Source organism: Haemaphysalis longicornis, unplaced genomic scaffold, assembly GCF_048455015.1.
Source record: "Haemaphysalis longicornis isolate Haplotype H1 unplaced genomic scaffold, Haemaphysalis longicornis Haplotype H1 scaffold_9, whole genome shotgun sequence".
NCBI lineage: Eukaryota > Metazoa > Arthropoda > Arachnida > Ixodida > Ixodidae > Haemaphysalis > Haemaphysalis longicornis.
In genome coordinates, this window is record NW_027526460.1 from 119,069,514 (window position 1) to 119,093,464 (window position 23,951).

Below are 23,951 nucleotides of genomic sequence, written 5' to 3' on the forward strand. Positions count from 1 at the left end.
AGCGCTGGGAACTTCAACGACGCCAGTAGCACCTCGCGAGCCGCAAGCCATGACCTACGCGGCTGCTGTACATCGCCCTCGCCCACCTGCACCCTATCGTCACGAGGCTCCGTACCGTCGTCCCCTCTCGCCGGCCCGACCACCTGCGGCGCAACCCCCTGCCCCAAGGAAGACCGACGTGTGGCGAACGTCCGACAATCGTCCGCTGTGCTACCACTGCGGAGAGGCCGACCACGTCTACCGTCGCTGCCCCTACAGGAGGCTCGGTTTGCGAGGGTTCTCCGTCGACGCACCCCGCCCCCGAACTGGCCAGCGCCCATCGGAGATCGAAGAGTACCTGTCCAACACCAGCCGTCGACCAGCCCGTTTCAACCGTTCGCCGTCACCCGACCCACCCGACAGTCACCGTACCGCGTCTCTTCACACGAGCGGGAAGCCATCCGGACTCAAGTCGACGACATGCTCAGCGACGACATTATACAGCCCTCGAAAAGCCCCTGGGCTGCGCCCGTCGTTCTCGTAAAGAAAAAAGACGGCACATTAAGGTTTTGTGTTGACTACCGGCGACTGAACAAAATCACGAAAAAGGACGTGTACCCCCTCCCCCGAATCGACGACGCCCTCGACCACCTCTGCCACGCGAAGTACTTCTCATCGATGGACCTGAAGACCGGCTACTGGCAAATTGAAGTGGACGAGAGAGACCGAGAGAAGACTGCATTTATAACCCCAGACGGCCTATACGAGTTCAAGGTGATGCCGTTTGGGCTGTGCACAGCACCAGCGACGTTTCAAAGAGTCATGGACACTGTGCTAGCTGGCCTTAAGTGGCACACCTGCCTCGTATACCTCGACGACGTAGTGGTATTCGCCCGGACTTTCGACGAACACCTTGCAAGGTTGGAGTCTGTACTCGAGGCCATTCGTACGTCGGGGTTGACGCTGAAGCCTGAAAAGTGCCGTTTCGCATACGAGGAACTCAAGTTATTGGGCCACGTCGTCAACGCCGCGGGAGTCCTACCTGATCCGGCAAAAACTTCAGCTATCGCGAACTTCCCTAGGCCGAAAGACAAGAAGGGCGTGCGAAGATTTCTCGGGCTGTGCGCATACTACCGGCGCTTCGTCGCAAACTTCGCACGCATTGCAGAGCCACTCACGCGCTTGACGAAAGACAGCACCCCTTTCAGCTGGGAAAACGACCAAGAAAAAGCATTCTCCGAGCTGCAAAAACGCCTGCAAAGCCCGCCCGTGCTCGCTCATTTCGACGAAAATGCCGAAACAGAAATGCACACGGACGCCAGTGATATAGGCTTGGGTGCCGTCCTTGTCCAAAAGCAAAGCGGCTGCGAAAGGGCAATCGCCTATGCCAGCCGTGGTCTGTCGAAGGAAGAGAAAAACTATTCTGCCTCTGAGAAAGAGTGCCTGGCTATTATATGGGCGATTTCAAAATTTCGCCCATACGTGTATGGAAGGCCATTCAAGGTTATAACAGACCACCATGCGCTGTGTTGGCTCGCCAATTTGAAGGACCCCTCTGGCCGTCTTGGGCGCTGGAGCTTGCGCCTGCAGGAGTTCGACGTTACAGTCGTTTATAAATCCGGCAGGAAACACTCCGACGCCGACTGCCTGTCCCGCGCCCCCGTCGACCCACCACCAGAAGACTCTGATGAAGACAGCGCGTTCTTCGGGATCGTGACGGGGAGCGACCTAGCCGCCCAGCAGCGTGCCGACCCCGACTTACGCGTCATAATCGAGTACCTCGAGGGATGCAACGTTGCCGTTCCTAGGACCTTCAAACGCAGCTTACCAGCATTCAGCCTGAGAAACTCCGTCCTCGTGAAGAAGAATTTCAGTCCCGGAACAAGAGCGAATTACCTTCTCGTCATCCCCGCGGACCTTCGTGACGAAATTTTGGAAGCGTGCCACGACGACCCGTCTTCCGGACATCTCGGCACAGCCCGCACTATTGGAAAAATCAAGGCGAGGTACTACTGGCCCGGCCTTACCTCTGACGTCACCCACTACGTCCGGAGCTGCCGTGACTGCCAGCGACGAAAAACACCGCCGACAAGACCCACCGGACTTCTGCAACCGATCGCCGTCCCATCGAGACCATTTCAACAGATTGGAATGGACGTTTTAGGCCCGTTCCCTACGTCACGATCACAGAACAAGTGGATTGTCGTAGCGACCGACTACATGACGCGCTACGCAGAGACCGCCGCTCTTCCGAGGGGGACTGCACAAGAAGTGGCAAAGTTCTTTATAAGCCAAGTTGTGCTGCGACATGGAGCCCCGGAAGTCCTAATCACCGACCGCGGAACGGCATTTACTGCGGAGCTGATGCAAGGAGTATTACGCTACAGCAACACGGATCACCGAAGAACGACGGCGTACCACCCCCAAACGAACGGACTAACAGAACGTCTGAACAAGACAATCGCAGATATGCTGTCAATGTACGTTGACGTTGAACATAAGACTTGGGACGAAGTGCTCCCGTATGTCACGTTTGCGTACAACACGGCTATCCAGGAGACGACGCAGCTGACGCCGTTCGAGCTTGTCTACGGTAGAAGGCCAACTACGATGCTCGACGCCATGCTTCCGCACCTAGAAGACGACGACCTCAACGCCGACGTCCACGGATATCTTCAACGTGCGGAGGAGGCCCGCCAGCTCGCTCGAGTTCGTATAACGGACCAGCAGCTGGTGGATGCGGGCCGCTACAACCTCCGACGCCGAGACGCCGAGTACCAACCAGGGGATCGTGTGTGGGTTTGGACTCCCATTCGACGACGCGGACTCAGTGAGAAGCTCCTGCAACGGTATTTCGGACCCTACCAGATTCTACGACGTGTCGGCCAACTTACCTACGAGGTGATCCCCGATGGTGATTCCGGAACATCACGACGACGCACGCGCCCCGAAGTCGTTCACGTGGTTCGCTTAAAACCTTTCTACGGACGATAACGAATTTTATTTTTATTTGCGGACTGTCGCTTATGTTAACATCGGGTCGATGCACTCTTAGAGGGGGGGTAATGCCGCGAACCATACATTGGGTTTGTTTATTTGTGTTTTGCTTTTACCGCCCGGCTGCGCCGGTCTTGTTATCTCTGCGCCAAGGGAAGCGCGTGTTCCATTCTTTCTTTCTGTGCCGCATGTGTTATCTGTCGTGATAGGGAGAGCATTCCGATCTAACGTGAACAGCCCAGAATAATCTTCTTGGATCTACTATGTTCTCGATGTGAATCGACGTTTCGAGAACCACGCGCGCCGAAAGATAAAAAGCCTGCAGTGCGGACGCTGGAGCATTCGATTCTGCGACGCTAGCTGACGCAAGTCACTTTGTTGACCGCTGCTTCGTCGCCTCTGTATTCTTTTGAGTTGTTAGGGGAGCACAAGTTCGCTCCAATAAACTTGTTTCTCCTGCAAGACAACTGCGTCGTCCTTGTCTTCGTGACAATATGTTTAGCTGCAAGAAGTATTCTATAGGCCTCTTCAGTAAAGATTCTTGTATTTGAATTCATATTTTTACAGCCATAACGGTGCCACCATGCGCAGCACAGGAAACAGTTGTGGCAGTTTTTGAAGCGTCCATGTAAAATTCAGCACACTGACATTTCTGCTACAGACACACGAAATGTTGCAGGATCGCGCTTCTAAGCACTCTATTGTTCTCGACACTTTTAAAAGATACATCAGATGATATCGAGAGAAGCTGCCACGGTGCTATAAATTCGGTAATGGAGGTTTTTATGGTGTCCGGAAACATGAAATCAAGTTCCGACGCTTCTTTTCATACTCTGAAAGAGAAGGGGCAGAGGTGCATTGTCGATTAAAAAGGAGTTGAGATATGGATGCAGCATAAAAAACTGACTTTACAGGATGGTAAGGCACTGAGGAGATTTTAAAAGCATAAAGCAGGTCCATGCATGCTCTCTGACGTTCTAGGCTCCATTGTGTGGTAACCAAGCAATAATGGCGGGGGAAAATCACACGGGATTTTCGCGGGGGCCTCCTGCTTGACTTGGCGGGATGTGGTTACAGATTGGGCAATAGCGCAGAGTTGATGCCTTTTGTGTCGTCAACGCATTTCTATACCATGCGAAGGTCAGGCGCAGTCGCAACGAAATCGGTGTTGGCTGAGCGAATTAGGCAGTTGCTTGAGGAGTGTCCTTGCAGTGACTTTGAGTGGGAGCAGCTCGCCTATGTGCTGCAGCCGTTTGCTGAAATGTTCACTCAGACCCCTGGGCGGGCAATCATCCTCCAACATCGTATCGACACGGGGGCCGCCCCTACTTGGAGCTGCAATCCACGGCCGCTCAACATCCATAACAAGGCGAAACTGGACGTCACCCTCGAGGAGATGCTGAACGCAGGAGTTGTGTGGCCGTCGCGGAGCACCCACGCGTCTCCGGTCGTGTTGGCGTCAAAAAAAGACGGTAGTGTGCGTCTCTGCGTGGTCTACCGTCGTCTCAACGACGTAACTGTGGGAGACGCTTATCCTTTTCCGGCCGTATAATCTATAATTTCCTCGCTTGGTGGCGCACGCGTGTTTACCACTCTAGATTGCTCAAACGGCTTTTTGCAAATTGAAATGCACTTGGATGATATTCCTAAAGCAGCCTTCACATGCTAAAGGGGTCTTTTCTAATTCGTGCGCATGCCGTTTGGGCTAAAGAACTCCCCGAGCTCGTTTCAAAGATTGATGGACAGAGTCCTTCGCGATGCACGTTATAAGTACGCGATGGCTTATATGAATGACGTCGTCGTCTTTTCCCGTACCTTTGAGGAGCAGCTCGCGCATCTTAGAGATGTGCTTGACCGCATGAAACGCGTCGGCCTCACCATTAATCCAAAAAGGTTCAACTCGCGAAAAGCAAGGTTGACTTGCTGGGCTTTGTTGTTGACAACGGAGAGCTTCGTCTTAAAGATGCCAAACTGAAGGCAATCACAGAGTACCCGTTCCCGCATGACTTTAGGAGCTTGCAGCGCTTCTTGGGCATGATAGCCTTTTACCGTAGCTTCATTCCTCATTGTGCAGAGCTGTCACGCCTGCTAAACCACCTTCTACGCAAAAGGCGTGAAATGGCACTTGGAGGAGGCTGAACAGCAAGTTTTTGAAGCGCTGTCTCGCGCAATCACGGAAAGAGCGGCGTTAGGGATACCGGACGTTAACAAACAATTTTTTCGCAGACCGATGCTAGTGACTATGGACTGGGCGCAGTGCTGACGCAGAAGTTTGAGGGCGTTCTCCGTGAGGTCTTATTTGGTAGTCATACGCTCACCCCGGTGAGCGCAATTACACGGTCACAAAACGTGAGTGTAGAGCAACCGTGTTTGCATTGAAAAAATTTGACACGTACCTTGACGGTGCCTCTTTCACGATTCAGACAGACCACATGGCATTAACGTGGCTGTAGCGTTTGCAGAACCCTGCTGGTCCTCTTACGCGCTGGGAGCTTGCGCTTCAGCACTACGATTTTACCATCCAGTACAGGAAGGGTTCTCAAAACTAATTCGCTGACGCGCTATCACGCGCGCCCCTGCCGTCATCTTCGGAGGCATAAGTGCCGGCGCTGGTGGCTGTAGTGGATACTGACGCACGCTGAGTTACGCTGGTGAGCAGGGCAGTTCTTTTCGCGGTGCAACGTACCGACGGACAGTGCCGCAAGATCACTGAGCACCTCGGGGCACACGGCGCTGCTCCCACCAGAAACAGCGGTGAGTTTGATACATATGTGTTGGCGGTGGACGGTATCTTGCTACGGTATATTCCGCAGGAAGATGAAGAAGCTAATTCACCATTCCGCGCTGTTGTACCACGGAAACTTCAGAGGGCTTGCATTCATTCCTTCCACTGTTCAGCACTGGCTAGACGCAGCTCTGGCAGCAAAACTTATGAGAAGTTATGTCGGAATGTGACGTGGCCGGAAATGAGGCAGGATTTGCTGAGGTATGCCAGGAGCTCTCACGTGTGTCTCAACGAAACCCCGAGTTGGTTGCCCGCCCGGATTGATGCAGTCTGTTGAGAGTAAGAGCCCCTGGCAAATCGTGCTTGCGATATCATGGGCCCTTACCCCTGCAGCCCGCGTGGTAATTGTTATTTGTTTGTGGTGACGGACCATTTTACAAAGTGGGTACTGTTCCGGCTACGTACCGTGAATAACGCGAATGTATGGAGGTGCCTAATAGAAAAGTTTTAGCGTTTTTGGTTCCCCGCAGAGCTCATAACGGATAATGCTACGTATTTCACGAGCAAGTGTTTGAGCACAACTGCCGAGCAGTAAGCGTGAAACACAAACGTGCTACCACATATCACCGTCAAGCAAACATAACTGAGCGTATGAATCGCAACCTCAAGGTGATGCTAATTGCTGATACGGAGCAACACAAGGATTGGGATGATAAGCTGCTTGAGATTGCATTTGCCAATGGCACCACGGCGAATCGTTCAACCGGGTTCACGCAGGCTCAGTTGAATCACGGTCGAGCGATGCCATTTCCTCTTGACAGGACCCTTCCAGAAACGGACGCGGGTTCTGGTCTGTCGCCCCATGCTGTGGCCGGCCGCCAGCGCCTTCGTGACCCGCTACAGGCTGTACGGGAGCAGCTTGACGTTTCTGGTCTCCAGCAGGTGGAGCAGAATAACCGTGACCGTCGAGATCTTCAGTTTTCGGTTGGCGACGTGGTTCTCCGGCGCACTTTTCCACTAAGCGACACTTCACGCAAGTTTGCCGCGTCGCTAGCTCCTAAATGGCAGGGCCCTTTTACCGTAATCGAGAAGCTGTCTTCCATAACGTATCTTTTAAGCAACAACAGGACAGGTGAACATGCAGGCCCGGTTAATATAGCAGACATACATTAAACAGCAGCATGTGGACTGATCTGCTTTTGGCTGAAACGCTTGTTCTTTATAAATGTGTCGGCGCACCCATCATGTTACTTTCTATGGGATGTTTCTACAGTATCCGGTATAGGTATTTTTTTGTTTTGGTTCACCTTTTCTTAGCCTTGAACTTGATGCTTAATCAGTCCCACGTGACGTGCTTCTTTATTTTTTAATTCTTATTCCCCACTAGAATTGTTTGTCTGCGGGCGTTAATTTTTGCTTCTTTCGCGTACAGAATCCACTTTGGCATTCGCTCCAGCTGCGCCCGCATTCACTGCCGCAACGTTTGGAGGACTTTCCCCACTGCCACATCGACATGCGCGTTGTGCATGACCCAGTGGAATCGTGAGCTCCTGACTCCCTGGCCTTGGTGCCACCATCTGGGCTCCATGGCACTTGCTCCGGGCCATCCCTGCTCTCTCCTCTCCACTGTGCGGCCTTGAGGTGTGTGCTGTAGGCCTTGAACCGGACTTTTCGATGGTGATCTCGGTTCCACTCCGGCGCTGCTTCCCTGTGGCCGTTAGGCCTGATCTCGTCACTCTGGGGCCGTTGGACAGACCCTCATCGGTTGGTGGGATTTCTTCAGTGGCGCCAGGGATCTAGCAGCGTCTATGGCTATACCTGGGCTGGTGTGATCCTGTGGCTGCTGTCATGGAGGATGTCTCGAGTTTCAAGCTTGCTATTGACAGCTGTTTCGTGGACTTTGGCGTCATCTTGGGGTTCCGATGCTGATGCCTTCGAGTTACTCTTGGTCCATTCTCGGTTGGCTCGAGGACTGTGCGTCGGCCTTTTTTTCCGTGGGGGGGGAGAGGGGGGGCGGAAGAGTGTTGTAAATCGGCAATAGTGGCGGGGGACAACCCCACGGGATAGACACGTTCTGGGGGAGGATGAAGATGTGGCGCGGCATGATATTTATTTATTTATTTGAAATGCTCACCAACAGCGCAATGGCCTTCTTGGGTGATGCATAGAATACACACATATAAGGCATACAAAAGACAGAATATGAAAAGGGAAGTAACAGTACAATTATATGGGTATATATACACAAAGAAGGAGAGTTATCAAAGAGACAGAGACATTTTCTGAGCAACAAGAGCACGGAGATTGTGTGGACACTAAACGACAAATACAAGCACAATCGTGATGATTCTCTTCGCTCCGACACACAAGAACACAGGGAGAAGTGCATGTGCGATCGCGCTATAGAACATGTGCATTCAAGATGGAACATTTTTCAAACAGCGTTTAAAAAGAACCATGTCGTTGCAAAAAATGTCGATGGCAGATAAAAAAAGACAGTTAAAGGCATGTTGGCATCGGTTAGCTGGTACCAAGCTCAGAATTTTGTCAACATGAAAGCAGCCATGCGGCCGCAGTGGCCTGCTTGGCACTTGCAGGAGAACAGAGCTCACAAGGCAAGGGCAGTCCTACTTAGAATGAATGCACTTTAAAAGAAAAATCAGGTCACGCCTGGAACGCCTGATACATAGCTCATCAAGGTTCAGGAGCTTGAGAACCTCAACGTGCAGATAGTTGCTCACTGGTGAGTATCGATAAAATACGGTTCTGGTGAAGCGCTTCTGAATCCTTTCTAGTCGAAGAGACGACGAAGGACTTAAACAATTCCAGATTGCGCTTGCAAAGTCTAGCTTCGGCAAAATTAGGGCGCGGTAAAGGGATGCGAAGCATGATGGGTTCGTGAATTCACTGGTGGCTCGGGAAATCATGCCAAGTGTTCGGAGACAGGAGTTCGTCAGATGGTTCACGTGCGAGTTGAAGAGTAGTTTTGCGTCCATCAATACACCCAAATCGCGCGCTACAGTGGCTCGTTTTATGGCAAAACCGAGCAAAGAGTACGGGAAAGTGAGCGGGGCAGTTTTACGAGTGTAAGATATCACAATAGTTTTGGAGAGATTAAGCTTTAAGTAGTTGCTGTCGCACCATGCCGAAACTGCATTGATGTCATGTTGCAGCAGGACGCGATGAGGAAACCGCGCGATACAGCTTCATATCATCGGCATACTGAGAGAGCGAACAGTGTCTAATGACAGAGTGGATGTCATTAACAAAAATGTTGAAGAGGAGAAGGCCCAGTGTAGACCCTTGAGTTACCCCTGATATCATGGCGAAAGGCCAGGAGGTGACGCCTTCATAACAGAAGAAATTGGACCTGCCTTTGAAGTAACTGCCGAACCACTGACAGAACTCACGGCATAAGCCGTATGCGGACAGTTTGGAAAGCAGTAGCTCGTGATTAACAGCATCGAAGGCCTTGCTGCAGTCGAAGTATACGGTATCTATCTGTTGACGAGAGAGCACTGGGGGTCCGATGTCGTTTAGGAAACATGCGAGATTTGATTCTACTGACCTACCGGGTATAAAGCCGTGTTGGTTGGGATGAATTAATGAACGCATTGCTGCTAGAAGGTAACCATGCATGACTTTTTCGAAGACTTTAGAAAGGGAAGGCAATAGAGATAGGCCTGTAGTTTCCGGGGACAGTGGCTCTGCCAGACTTGTGCAAAGGGAAGATAGCGCCTAATTTCCAGTCTGACGGAAAATGTTGCTCTAAAAATGACATGCGTATGATGTGGCAGAGCAGAGGTGCAAAGACGGCGCAACAGCCTTTCACAATGAAGCATGGAATGCTGTCGCAGCCCGCAGACTTTTTTGAGGGGAGTTTGCGGATAGCGCGCACGACATCACTCTCAGTAATGTTCGGGATTTGCAACAGTGGCCCATGAGACTGGAAGCGCAGTTCGTTGCCGCTGTCAGACGACGTCGAGTAGGTAGAAGAAAAATGACGTGCAAGGAGTTCGCATACGCCTTCCGGGTCAGACACAAACTTGTCGCCATCCTGAATGGTTATGCTATCGCGTGCATGACGTGTACGGAACTTAATATACCGCCAGAACTCACGAGGGGAGTGGGTGAGAGAAGTTTCGGTGTAGTCACTAACGTTCTTTTTGTCCTGGGCAAGTAACTTCTTCGCTAAGGACCGCAATTCCTTGAAGTTTGCCAGAGAAGACGGGTCATTGTGAGCCTTAAACAAGCGGTGGAAATTACGTTTTTTTTTAAGCGCGTCATGTAAACCAGAAGGGAAACTTACTGGAGCGGTTTCGCTGCTCTGGGATGTGTTGGTCCTTAGCGTTTCGCACAATTTTGGTTAGCTCAAGGACGGCTGCATCAACACAGGGCGCGTTGTACACAGAGGACCAATCAGCATTGTCAAGAGATTGGTAAAGAGACGTGTAATCGCCTCAAGCAAAGTCGTTCCTTGGAATGGTCCCACTCCTGTCGCGTGCCACGGATACGTGCGCTGCAACTGCAAAAGGAGGGTGCCACGAATCAGCGGCAACAACAGGATCGGGGAAATTTTCAACAACGACTGAGGTGAAAATCGTAATTACAGTGTCTAGAACATTTCCAGCAGGGTTTTGATGCAAAAAAAGCTGGCTGGATGTCATTGAAAGAAAATAAATTAAACAAATGAACTGCTTTCGAATTCCCACCGACATTTTCTGCAGGGTCCCACCAAGAACCGGGGGCATTAAAGTCGCCAAAAAGAAGACTATTATATTTTTCTGGTTCTAGCTTTTCAGATAAACGCTGTAGAGCTGATGCGAACAAAGAATTTTCTAGAGCCGGATGTAAATAGCACACGCCAAGGAGAACATTTTTTGCACATTTTGTAGAACATGATGGACTGGGCCGGACTAGGAGTGCGCAGCCCGATCGGCCGAAGAGTAGACTTTGGCGGAACGGGACCCCCCAGTAAAGGAGTGGTTTTAGAGGGCGCAGTGTCTTTCTGGGGAACCGGGGCCGGGTGCAAGAACCCCGATACCACTGTTGCAATATACATAGAGACTTTCAACTGGACTAGTGCAGAAGGCGTCAAACTCTAGGCGGATCCACAGATGAAGCTCAGGGACCAGCATTTTGAGGAATGTTTTAGGGGTTGACCCATAGATGACACTACCGTAATCCAGTCGTGGTCCTATTGAGCTAGCTAACACGGAGAAGAAGTCAGCACCGAAACAAATGTGCGGGAGAACCTTCAGGATAGTCATTATTTTCAAGCATTTATGTTTCAGTCGTTTTATGTATGTGATGAATCCGAGCTGTTTGTCAAGGATAATACCTATAATCCTGCACTCCTTTTTGAGAGCAATCGAGACACATTAAGTGTAATGTCTGGATCAGGCCGAATGCGACGCCTCTTGCAAAACGAAACTCAAGTACACTTTTCTAGACTAAACTTAAGACCATTGCTATCTGCTCAGCGAGCTAGCTTGTCAACAGCAAACTGGGCTTACCGCTCACAGTCAAACAAGTTACGGGATTTAAAGGATAGTTGTACGTCGTCTACATAGATTAAACAGGATATTGATGGTGGCAATTCCTTCCTAAGAGAATTCATTTTCACAATAAACTGAGTGAATCTCAGAACTCCACCTTGCGGCACACCATTTTCCTGCACATAAACCCCAGAGAGTGCAGTTCCAACTCGCTGCGAAAGGTTCTTTGAAACTTGTAACTGGCGAGGGTGTTTATCATCTTAACCGACATGCGAAAGTTTCTTTCAGACTTGTAAGTGGCAAGCGTGTTTATCATGTTACCCGACATGCCAAACGTCTTCAAATCGCTGAGGATACCATACCGCCAAGGAGTATCATATGCTTCTTCAAGATCGAAGAATACTGTCATACAGCACAGCTTGCGGCGGAAGGCATCTTTTATACATGACTCTAATACAACGAGTTGATCGTTGGTAGATCGCAATGGGACGATAACTTGAGGGGGGGAAGAGCAGTCCTCTTCTTTCGTGAAAGCCACTACAATGGCCTCCCTTCAAACTTTGGAAGCTGCCCCGAAAGCCATACTTGGTTGTACAAATTCAGGAGTTTTTCCAGTGTGTCTGCATGTATGTATTGTAATATTGCACATGTAATGTCTGCGCCTGGAGGTGAAGGCTTGAATATATTCAAATCCCCTTGCAGCTCATGAATCGAAAACATGAAATTGTACGAAGTGTGTGATTTATTGTTGTCTTGCCGGGCCTTCTTTTCGCAGGACGTATTGTGCCGCATGAAAGCTTTTGTGTAGTGTGCTGAACTGGACACGAGTAGGAAGTGTGCAAGTGTGTTAGCCTGGTTTTCCAGGGTGTCATCTGTTGTACTAACCATGGCAGGCTGTGTGTTTGTTGTCCTTTGAGTTTTCGTATACGTGTCTAGACTTTCAGTGTCGGTGTGGTGTATACATTTATGAATGTGAGGAAAGTGCGGCAACTCTTCTTTTTTCAAAATCTTACGCGCACGCGTTTCCTGAGTGCTTTTGCCTGTTTGAAAGATACATTGTTATAGGACGTGGGCTACCTGCGAACGGCAACCCACGCCTTGTTCTGGGCCTCTCGTGCTCGCTTGCAGTGGTCGTTCCACCAGGGCCTCCTTGGTTTGCGCAGTGCACCGGAGGCCTTGGGAATTAACTTTCTGGCACCATGACGCATTTGCGCCGTGCATCTGCAGTGCTCCTAAATACAGGAAACTGCTTACGCCTGCAACTTACGCCTGCAACGTAGATCCATCGACGAAAAGTAAAGAGAATGACGAAGCCTGTCGAGGGAGTTATTGATCCGGGGCTTATGGGTACACGTCCTTCTTTGCCATTTGAATAGGCCTTGTGTAGTCAACGCAAAATCGCAATGTGCGGTCCTTCTTTTTGACCAAAACAACGGGTGATGCCCACGGGCTTCGAGAGGTCTAGATAATATATCGTCGCGCAGCACCTGCTCCACTTGACTGTGAATTGCGTCCCCTTCTTTCCCAGAGACATGATAGAGCTTTTGACGAAGCGGCCTCACATTATTATCAACAATGATGTGATGTTTTGTAAGCGGAGTTTGCTGCACGCCAGATGTCGGAGAGAAACCGTCCTTGAAGGTTGTCTGCAGCGCGAGAAGTGCTTGTTGTTCAGTTAGAGGCAAGCCGTTGTTGACACCGACGATGGCATCAGAGCTGGTTTAACAAAGTGCGGCGCCTTGTAACGCAAAGCAGTCTTCGCCATCAGCTATGTCTTCGAAGTATGCAACTGTCGTGCCTTTGGCGACATGTTGGCGTTCGTTGGTGAAGTTAGTAAGCAGCAATGCTGCATGGCCATCGGTTAAGTGCAACACGCCTCAAACAACTGCGATGCCATGACAGAATAAAAGTTCATCGATTCGTTCTGCTATGCCCTCAACATTGCTAAACATGTCGCAGTGAACAGAAACTAGCATGCAGGACCGCGGTGGTATGCTGACGTCCTCGCCGATAATCTGCAACGGCACTCGGCATGCTGTGAGTTCTTGTAGGCGGTGGCCCCACGAGAATGTAATTAGGCGTTCACCAACGTCGGTGACAGCGTTGTACTCAATTAAAAAGTCCATCCCTAAAATAAGTGGACCACGAAACTGCCGACAAAATCAGAGTCGACAATGGGGATTTTGGCGGTGCACTTCCCCACTGGCGATATTAAATGGCCTGCAGCAGATCGAATCTGAAGTCCAGACCACGGTATCTTCACTTTATTTAACCGATCGGCGAGGGTCGGACTAATTATAGAGTAGTCTGCACCGGTGTCAATAAGAGAAACCACTACGGTATCTTCACTTTATTTAACCGATCGGCGAGGGTCGGACTAATTATAGAGTAGTCTGCACCGGTGTCAATAAGAGAAACCACTTCATGTCCATCTATACAAATGACGAGGTCGGCGGTTCCAGTTTTGAAGACAGAAATTCTTCTGGTATCCTTTTCCGTCGGAGACGTCGAGGGGGTGTGAAGGTCTTGCGTAGGTATGCTACGAGCAACCCTGCCTCCAGAGGTTGGTGCTTCTAGTTTCGCCGTCTTGGTCTTGGGAATCTGCCTCGCAGTATCCCGTCGAAGTTCCAACGGTTGGGGAAACGTTGTTCGCTGGGGACGGTGAACGTGGTCGACGGTTCAGCGAAAGGTCTAGTCTCACAGCAAGGTATTTCTTGATAGCAGGGGGTCTTTGCCCAAAGCTAGGGCACGGAGCCGTGGGAGAGAATCTGGAAAGCCCAATGTAGCGGTACGGTTAGTGGCGGTAGATATGGCCTGTCTCGCCACAGTGAAACATAGCGGTCGGTGTCATTTGTGTGCCAGACGTCGGACGTCCGCACATGTCGTCCGGCTAAAGTCGCCATTCGAGGCCGAGGATGAGGGCTGGTGTGCACTGCCTAAGGCCAAGAATCAGTCTGGGGCACCCTTTGGAGCACTCGATTAGTTAGTACAGGTGGGGGACGACGGACAAACGACACATAGCTTGGTTGGAGCTGCTGCGGCTGGTGCTCAGGAATGGCCCAGACTTGCCGGATCTCCTGACGCAATACGTCAGCGACAGAAGCAGGCGAAGGTGGCGAAGAGCCTCTCCCGTGCAGCTGTAGTTCCTCCATAACTATCGACAGCACGAGCTCAAGCAGTGACCTGTCACTGGATGCAGTCACTGCACCAGTAGCACTTGAGAACCGCCGGTAACCCGGTCATACTGCCGGCATCTGTCCTGCAGGGCACGCCCGAAGGCTGTGGCGTCCTTAATAAAATCCCTCACTGTGCTGGGTGGATTTCGTACGAGGCCAGTGAACAGTTGCTCCTTCACATCATGCATTAGATGCCATAATGTCTTCCGCTCTGACATTTCAGAGTCGGCTCTCCGGAAGAGGCGTGCCATGACCTCTGCAAACGTCGTCACTGTCTCTTTTGGTTTTTGGATGCGAGAGTCCAAAAGGCGCTGAGCGTGGTCACGGTGGTCAGTGATGGCGAATGACTCCTGCAGCTTCTGGCAAAATTCATGCCATGTAGATAACCTCGCTTCGCGGTTCTCGCATCACGTCCTTGCACCATGTTCGAGCGAGTAATAGGCCTGACGCAGCTTTTGACGAGCGTCCCACTGTTTGGACGATGCGACCCGCTCAAAATTCTCTAGCCAGTCCTCGACGTCCTCAAACAGCTCACTGGGAAAAATGGCCGGAGTACGTTGCTGTTGGAGAGACCTGGGGTGTCAGTGCTTGCGTCATTAGTTGGGGTTCCGGGGCTTGACGTCTAGGTGCTGTGAAGTCAAGGTAACCGCACTCTGGAGACAGTCCGCGTTGGCGACGACTAGCCCGATGGACAGATGTGTGGACAGGGCGAGGCCGTTCCAGGCTGGCCGAAGGGGTCCTTTGCATGGGGCAGTGGTACCCAGCACCTCCTACCAGTGTTGCAAATGCGCGTTTTGGGGTGTTTGTGAGCTTTACTACAAGAAGCTAATAGAAGAAGCAACCGAGAAGAACGCTCTTCACTGAGAAGCACTCGAGCTGCCAGGGCAAAAAGACTGATGATGATGCGTTCCGGGTAGCACAATTTCGTCGTCGTCGCCTTGGTTGCGATGTCACAAATTAAAAGTTCGTTCACATGCTCGTAGATACGTGACAATATACATACACGATATCATGAAGGGATGAGCTTTGAGAAATTAGTTTTTGGGGAAAAGCTTATACAGAACTAGTCTGATGATGAGTGATTATATATATATATATATATATATATATATATATATATATATATATATATATATATATATATATATATATATATATACTGGTAAGGCGTGCAGTCCTGTGAAGAAAAAGCTGAGAGCAAGGGCAGCGGACAACCCACCGTTAAACCAGATACGGTTTCTGAGTGGGAGATGACGAATACGAACAGGGGAGCTGGTTATGGGGAAGAATAAACTTGGCATCGTAGCATGTGATCGCAGTTTATTAGAAGGTGCGCAGCCAACGGGACAGTCTGGATTTCTGCTATCTATCTCCAGGACGTCCAGAGGCGGGGTTACCTGCGGCCGTAGTTATACTGAGTCCGACCAACAAATCGCCACTGGCAACGCCGTTCCATGGCGCAGAATACAGGTTATTTGTGGCTGTCGTAGAACGATGAGAGTCGACATCGCCAGCAGCAACGCTTGGCAGTGGTCCTACCTTCGACCCACTGATGCCTACTTGTCTGTGCTGCCGGTCTCATACGTGCATGAACTAGATGCCCTGATCAGCACCGCTGCTTTTAAAAACGGCCGCAACCGGGTTCCACGATAGCTGCAGTATCAGACAGGAGCGCCTGAGGGCCAGGCAAGATAGCCTAGGACCGATATATATATGTATATATATATATATATATATATTATAAAATGGGTTTTCAGGCTTTATACTTCAGCAGCACCAGCAGCAGTAGGAAGTCGGTCCGGTAAGTCGAGACGGAGAGCCACCGGGACGCGACTTCTTCCTCGCCCCAGCGATGGCGATGCGACTTCTATGATTTGGTGCGTCTTCTCTGTGTGGCCTCTGCGTCACATACCCACTCGTTGCGAATTACCAGTACTGTCCACGCTCTTACATTATTGAAATGAGTACGGTGCTGACGATGGTCTTTCTTACAATTGCCCCTGGGAACGAAAGAGCCATCCTTGTGACTCAGGGAGATGAAACTACGACGGGGTCGATGTAATTTTTGAGGCGTTAAACACGGGCTATGTATTGGCCGCGGAGACGCTGATCGGGTGAAGGAGTGAGAGGCTCAACCACATGATTTACTGGAGACGTCTGCTTAACGATGCGGTAGGGACCCTGGTAGCCCGAAAGCAGTTTCCCGCTCAAGCCTGGCGATGACACAGGAACCCACAGCCAGACAAGCGAGCCGGGTGAGTAGGTAGGAGCGGGCGTTGTTTCGAAGTGGTGCGACTTCTGACGCTGCTGATCTTCCGTGGTTAAAGATTGGGCCAACTGACGACACTCTTCCGCGTGCTTTGCAACGTCGGATATTGGCGTGCACTCTTAGTCATCGGGCAGATAGTGAAGTATGGAGTTCAGGGTGCATGGAGGTTCACAGCCATACAAAAGAAAGGGAGTCCTCTCCCTGAAACGTCAGTAAACTTATTTTTATTTTCTACGTCTTTCTCGTTTGTCTCTGTCTCTACTAACCTTATTTTTTCGCGCTTTGTGTGAGTTTTTATCTTTTCAGACTATATATATATCATCATCATCATCACCAGCCTATCTACGCCCACTGCAGGGCAAAGGCCTCTCCCATTATTCTCCAATTACCTCGGTCCTGTGCCAACTGTGACCAATTTATCCCCGCAAACTATATATATATATATATATATATAAATATATATTGTAATGAGAAATTGGTGCAACCACTGGCCAACCCGCCCGTATGGCTGGTTCACGAATGATCGCCAGTAGCGGCCGCGAGACAGAAGAAGCAGAAGACTAGTCTGCCCGACATAGCCTGGACTGCCCGTTTCTGTGACTGCGCTTCGCTACCAATAAACCCCCTTTCAACAGGTGGACTGCTGACCTATCTTTCTGTATTTCTCAACGAGCCCCTCATTTCCTTACTATATTATTCTGCGAAAGCCTAGCTAGGGTCTCGGTTCTGGCAGCCTTGATGCCTAGGTAGCATAAGAGGGCATCCCGCCAGTTATCCGCTCATGACAGGCTGTAGACGTTGAAGTCACGCCCCGGGGGTTGAAAAGAAGGTCCTCTTCTCCCCGTGTAGTCAGAGTGGCGCTGGCTACCACACTCAGGTGTCAGATACACTTCTAGTAAATATAAATAGCCCAGAAAGTTAAGGAGAACACAGTCGCCCAGATAGCCGAATTGGTAAGGCATTCGACATGTAATCGAAAGGCGTGGGTTCGGTCCCCACTCTGGGCGCGTGTTTTTCTTTCTTTCTTCTGTATATTTAAAAAAAAATTTCACCTCATTAACCGTAGTAAAAAAGAAAAGAGCTTAACCACACCCCTATGCCTCCTTTGGCGTCGTAGACTGCTGACCTATCTTTCTGTATTTCCTCAACGAGCCCCTCATTTCCTTACTATATTATTCTGCGAATGCCTAGCGAGGGTCTGGGTTCTGGCAGCCTTGATGCCTAGGTAGCATAAGAGGGCTTCCCACCAGTTACCCGCTCATGACAGGCTGTAGACGTTGAAGTCACGCCCCGGGGGTTGAAAAGAAGGTCCTCTTCTCCCCGTGTAGTCAGAGTGGCGCTGGCTACCACCCTCAAGTGTCAGATACACTTGTAGTAAATATAAATAGCCCAGAAAGTGAAGGAGAACACAGTCGCCCAGATAGCCGAATTGGTAAGGCATTCGACATGTAATCGAAAGGCGTGGGTGCGGTCCCCACTCTGGGCGCGTGTTTTCCTTTCTTTCTTCTGTATATTAAAAAAAAACAAAAATGTTCACCTCATTAACTGTAGTAAAAAAAAAAGAGCTTAACCACACCCCTATGCCTCCTTTGCGTCGTAAACTGCTGACCTATCTTTCTGTATTTCCTCAACGAGCCCCTCATTTCCTTACTATATTATTCTGCGAAAGCCTAGCTAGGGTCTCGGTTCTGGCAGCCTTGATGCCTAGGTAGCATAAGAGGGCATCCCGCCAGTTATCCGCTCATGACAGGCTGTAGACGTTGAAGTCACGCCCCGGGGGTTGAAAAGAAGGCCCTCTTCTCCCCGTGTAGTCAGAGTGGCGATGGCTACCACCCTCAAGTGTCAGATACACTTGTAGTAAATATAAATAGCCCAGAAAGTGAAGGAGAACACAGTCGCCCAGATAGCCGAATTGGTAAGGCATTCGACATGTAATCGAAAGGCGTGGGTTCGGTCCCCACTCTGGGCGCGTGTTTTTCTTTCTTTCTTCTGTATATTTAAAAAAAATGTTCACCTCATTAACCGTAGTAAAAAAGAAAAGAGCTTAACCACACCCCTATGCCTCCTTTGGCATCGTAGACTGCTGACCTATCTTTCTGTATTTCCTCAACGAGCCCCTCATTTCCTTACTATATTATTCTGCGAAAGCCTAGCGAGGGTCTCGGTTCTGGCAGCCTTGATGCCTAGGTAGCATAAGAGGGCTTCCCGCCAGTTACCCGCTCATGACAGGCTGTAGACGTTGAAGTCACGCCCCGGGGGTTGAAAAGAAGAAGGTCCCCTTCTCCCCGTGTAGTCACAGTGGCGCTGGCTACCACCCTCAAGTGTCAGATACGAGTGGCGCTGGCTACCACCCTCAAGCGTCAGATACAGTTGTAGTAAATATAAATAACCCAGAAAGCGAAGGAGAACACAGTCGCCCAGATAGTCGCGTTGGTAAGGCATTCGAGATCTAATCGAAAGGCGTGGGTTCGGTCCCCACTCTGGGCGCGTGTTTTTCTTTCTTTCTTTATCACGTAATTAATAAAATAATAATAATAATAATGTAACGTCACTAACGGTAACAAATAGTCCAACCATTCCCCTATGCATTCTTTGGCGTTGTAGACTGCCGGCATTTCTTTCTGTATTTCCTAACGAGCCCCTCATTTCTAAACCCTATATATATATATATATATATATATATATATATATATATATATATATATATATATATATATATATATATATATTATAAGATGGTTTTCAGGCTTTATACTTCAGCAGCACCAGCAGCAGTAGGAAGTAGGTCCAGCAAGTCGAGACGGAGAGCCAACGGGACGCGACTTCTTCCTCGCCCCAGCGATGGCGATGCGACTTCTATGAGTTGGTGCCTCTTCTCTGTGTGGCCTCTGTGTCACATACCCACTCGTTGCGAATTACCAGTACTGTTCACGCTCCTACGTTATTGAAATGAGTATGGTGCTGACGATGGTCTTTCTTACAATTGCCCCTGGGAACGAAAGAGCCATCCTTGTGACTCAGGGAGATGAAACTACGACGGGGTCGATGTAATTTTTGAGGCGTTAAACACGGGCTATGTATTGGCCGCGGAGACGCTGATCGGGTGAAGGAGTGAGAGGCTCAACCACATAATTTACTGGAGACGTCTGCTTAACGATGCGGTAGGGACCCTGGTAGCCCGAAAGCAGTTTCCCGCTCAAGCCTGGCGATGACACAGGAACCCACAGCCAGACAAGCGAGCCGGGTGAGTAGGTAGGAGCGGGCGTTGTTTCGAAGTGGTGCGACTTCTGACGCTGCTGATCTTCCATGGTTAAAGATTGGGCCAACTGACGGCACTCTTCCGCATGCTTTGCAACGTCGGTTATTGGCGTGCACTCTGAGTCATCGGGCCGATAGTGAAGTATGGAGTTCAGGGTGCATGAAGGTTCACAGCCATACAAAAGCCGGTCGTGGCCTTGGTGGCGTTGTTGTATGCGTTGGTCAGAAATGGTAGTACTGCGTCCCAGTCTGAATGGTCCGCTGCGACGTACATAGCAAGCATGTCACTCAAAGTCCGGTTAAAACGTTCGCTCAAGCCATTGGTCGGAAGAAAATGAAATGCCCGACTGATCGACTGACAGGCTCATCAACACCCAGCGAATACTGCTTCATCTTGAGAATTGAAATTTAGGGAGAGCGTTTGCAACATGGCGTAGAGGCTCATATATATAGAAATAATACCTTGCCGGAGGTAGCGGCCTCAGAGATCTGCCAGCGTTTCGTCAAAGGACTTGTCTTTTTCAAGGCATCAAGGTTCATCTCTGGCACACTTTTTATGTAGAAAGAGAGTGAGTTGGAGAGTGAGGGGGATAGGTTGTTTAGAGTGAGGCTGGCAGGAGGAAAGCAGGGTTGGTCAATGGTCGACTGAAACAAAGGAAAGAGTGAGAGAGAAATGGAGGTTTGGTATTGCCACCGGACCGCGCAAGCGAGAAAGGGGGAAGACTAGGAGAGGACCGGGGGGAACACGCAGAAATGTTTTCAGCTGGGGTGCGGTGGTGCCGGCGACCTCGAAAGATGTTTCGGGAAATCTGGGGCTAAGAGGGGCGTCTTGCAGGTACAATTGCAAGGTTACTGAACTGCGATGACAGAAAACTCATGAACAACAACTGCCCGTATAGTCCGAAGAATTCCGTGTGGGGAGGCCAGTGTTCGTAGAATAGAAGTGACAACCGCAGGTACGGTCCAAGGGATCTTTGCGGTAGTTTCAAGGACTTCTTTTCTTTTTCTCTTTTTTTCTTTTTCCTTTTGTTTGTGTGTGTGTGTAAAGTATGTGTGTAAAGTGTGTGTACGGTCTCACTATATACTTTACTTATACAGTCGCCACCCCAGCGGGCATTTTTTCTCCACTTTCTGTTCTTCCAAATTCGTCATCTGTTTCAATGACCTACCACATTCTCCCCTTTTCTTTCCAAGGTTTTCTTGACTATATGGCTATATATATATATATATATATATATATATATATATATATATATATATATATATATATATATATATATATATATATGCAGAAAGATACGTCACCAGTCTTCAACGCATCAGAGGGAAGAAGGGAGTGATTGGGCATTTTTTTACTACGGTTAGCGAAGTTGACGTTTTTTAAATTTACCTAAGGAAAGAAAGAAAGAAAAACGCGCCCAGAGTGGGGACCGAGCCCACGCCTTTCGATTCGATGTCGAATACCTTACCAACTCGGCTATCTGGGCGACTGTGTTATCCTTCACTTTCATGGGTATTTGTATTTACTACAACTGTATCTCACACTTGAGGGTGGTAGCCAGAGCAACTCTGGCGACGCGGGGAGAAGGGGACCTTTTTTTAAACGATCGGGGGGTGACTACAATGTCGACAGCCTGTCATGTGCGGGAAACTGGTGGAAAACCCACTTATGCTATCTTAGCATCAAGGCCTCCCGAACCAAGACCCTCGGTAGGCTTTCGCAGAATAATATTGTTAGAAAATAAGAGGCTCGTTGAGGATATACAGACAGATACGTCGGCAGTCGTGAACGCCTAAGGAGGCATAGGGTAATGATAAGGCGTTTTTTTAATACGTTTAATGAAGTTAACATTTTGTAAATTTACATTACTAACAAAGAAAGAACGTTCTACCTGGCTACACCTTGAAAGATGTAGATAGGTAGAGCATTTGCACTAAAAAAAACCACAAAGAGGTTGATGCATCCCCTTGGCGACATACAATTCGCTCTGGGCATGCTCATAGAATGACGCGTTGCAACAGAAACGGCAACCTCTATCGCTGTCGCGGAAAAAAGCTTCAAAAACTGTACAATGCGGGCTATTTATACTACGGCGAATACGGTATTCTGGTGTTAAGCCCTCTGTTCCTTCACGGGAACCCTGACTTGCCAATTATACAGCTGAAAATTAGGAAGCTAATTGTTAAAGCATACGAAACAACCCCAGCCGCGTGCTGGAACATCTCTTGGCTGGAAGGAAATGCGGAATGAATAAACCATTTGTGTAGGCTTGGAAGCATTCTTGCAAATAGAAGCCTTTCAATAGAAGCTTCAGCTTCCCCAGCCCAGGTGTGCAGTGAGAACCAGGGAGATGTTTCGAACAATACTCTGTGTTGCTATGATAGCGGGAAATTTCGCTGTTGGGCGCGAAGTGCAAGAAATGTTTTAAACTCTTACACGAGTTTGAGACCCAGCACTGGAAGCTTAACCGCGTTTGCGAAAATGTTTCAAATAAATACAAGTCTTAAAAAAATCAGTTTAAATTCAGCGTTTTGTTTTCTTTACAGACGAAAAATGCAGTTTGTTTCAACAATACAACCCTTTTCACTGCTTTGGTGGGCGTGAAAGCTTCGATGACACAAAATGTTTGAAGAGACAAAAGACCATACATGAATAATATATGCAGCTACTTTAAGGAATGGTTTCTTGAAAGTCATGGTCAAACGCCTTTCTCGATTTGGCCACTAGTTTCTTCTTATGTCGGTGACATTACATTTTTTGCACCAGAGGCTTTTATCGGCAGGATCAGCCTTGGAACTTCGCCCACTCAAGCATTCAACCAAATAATAATGCTTCTTTAATGCCCCTGTGCTGCACGGTTTCTCACGAGTACCTCAGACGATCTGGTAGGGAAATGCCATTTATTGCACACGACCGAATGAGGAACACAAAATAACACCGCTTACTCCTTTCTCTATGAAGTGTCCTAGAAGGGACATTTTATGCATCATAGTGGCTATTAGATAACTGGTGGGACCCTGTTGATAGTAAAAACATTTATGACACATTTTGTAATGCATCTCAGACAGCCGCTGCAGGTGACTTGGTGATGATCATTGCAATTAGAATTCACAAAAGGCAGATAAGTCACTCTGCTGCTATTGAAAGATGTCAACCGGTAAAGAAGATAGACTGCCAGTTATGTTCACATTCAATGGTTATGACATGGTGCATTGCTGGCAGCCTTAAGAAGCAATAATAATTGGAAAAGAATTGGCACTTTCCAAATTATTTTACGGTCAGTCTGAAAGCAACATTGTAATCTTTGTCTTCGTTTTTGTTGATACTTGATTATTATTAGTTCATGGTGATGATGATGATGTTTGTTTTCTGGCGCAAGGGCAATGAAGGCCAAAGACCGCCAACACAATGGTTGTGTAGTTTCTGGTGTAAAATGTTAAGTACAATAGAAATGTGATAGTCTGCTGCGGGGTATATACAGCCCCTTGTTTAAAAAACAAACTCTGGAGTGAGCCAGATGGTTATGACGTTAGAGTAAAGAATGAGTGTTCAATCAAAGCTACCCCCACTGAGGGGCTTTGCTAACATGTGGTATGAGATGCCTTTTAAAAATCCAATGTCTGCAAGGTAAGCAAAGAGACGTTTACTTGAAATAAAGGGTTTATCGCCTAAAAAAATTATGGGTGAAGTGGAATCATGTGAGTGTACAGTTCCCGGAAATGCTTCTTTCTCGCACTGTTGAAGTGCGGACATTCAGTGAGAGCATGCACTAATCACAGACGATGTCCACAACTGTTGCATCGTGGCGGTGGGGCTCCATTTAAAAGATGGGAATGAGTGGCATATGTATGACCTATACGTAGTCCGCTCATGTACACTTCTGTTTTTCTCTGATGTTTTTCTGTGTAGTAGCTGCCAATTTGGGGTTTTATAGTGTGGAGTTTGTTTTCTGTCTGTGTGTCGCAGTGTTGCTGTCAGCGTTTTCGTATTACCTTAAAGATGAGCGGTTTTATGTCAAGATAGAACAGGTGAGGAACATCGATTTCAC

The 23,951-nt window shown here is 49.0% G+C and overlaps 1 non-coding gene across 1 annotated transcript; it reads right to left on the minus strand.

Annotated features, from left to right (window-relative positions):
- Positions 1 to 21,317: 21,317 nt before the first annotated feature.
- Trnar-ucg (transfer RNA arginine (anticodon UCG)) lies at positions 21,318 to 21,389 on the minus strand. The gene has a single exon. It is a non-coding gene; the product is annotated as a tRNA-Arg (tRNA).
- Between the last annotated feature and the right edge of the window lie 2,562 nt (positions 21,390 to 23,951).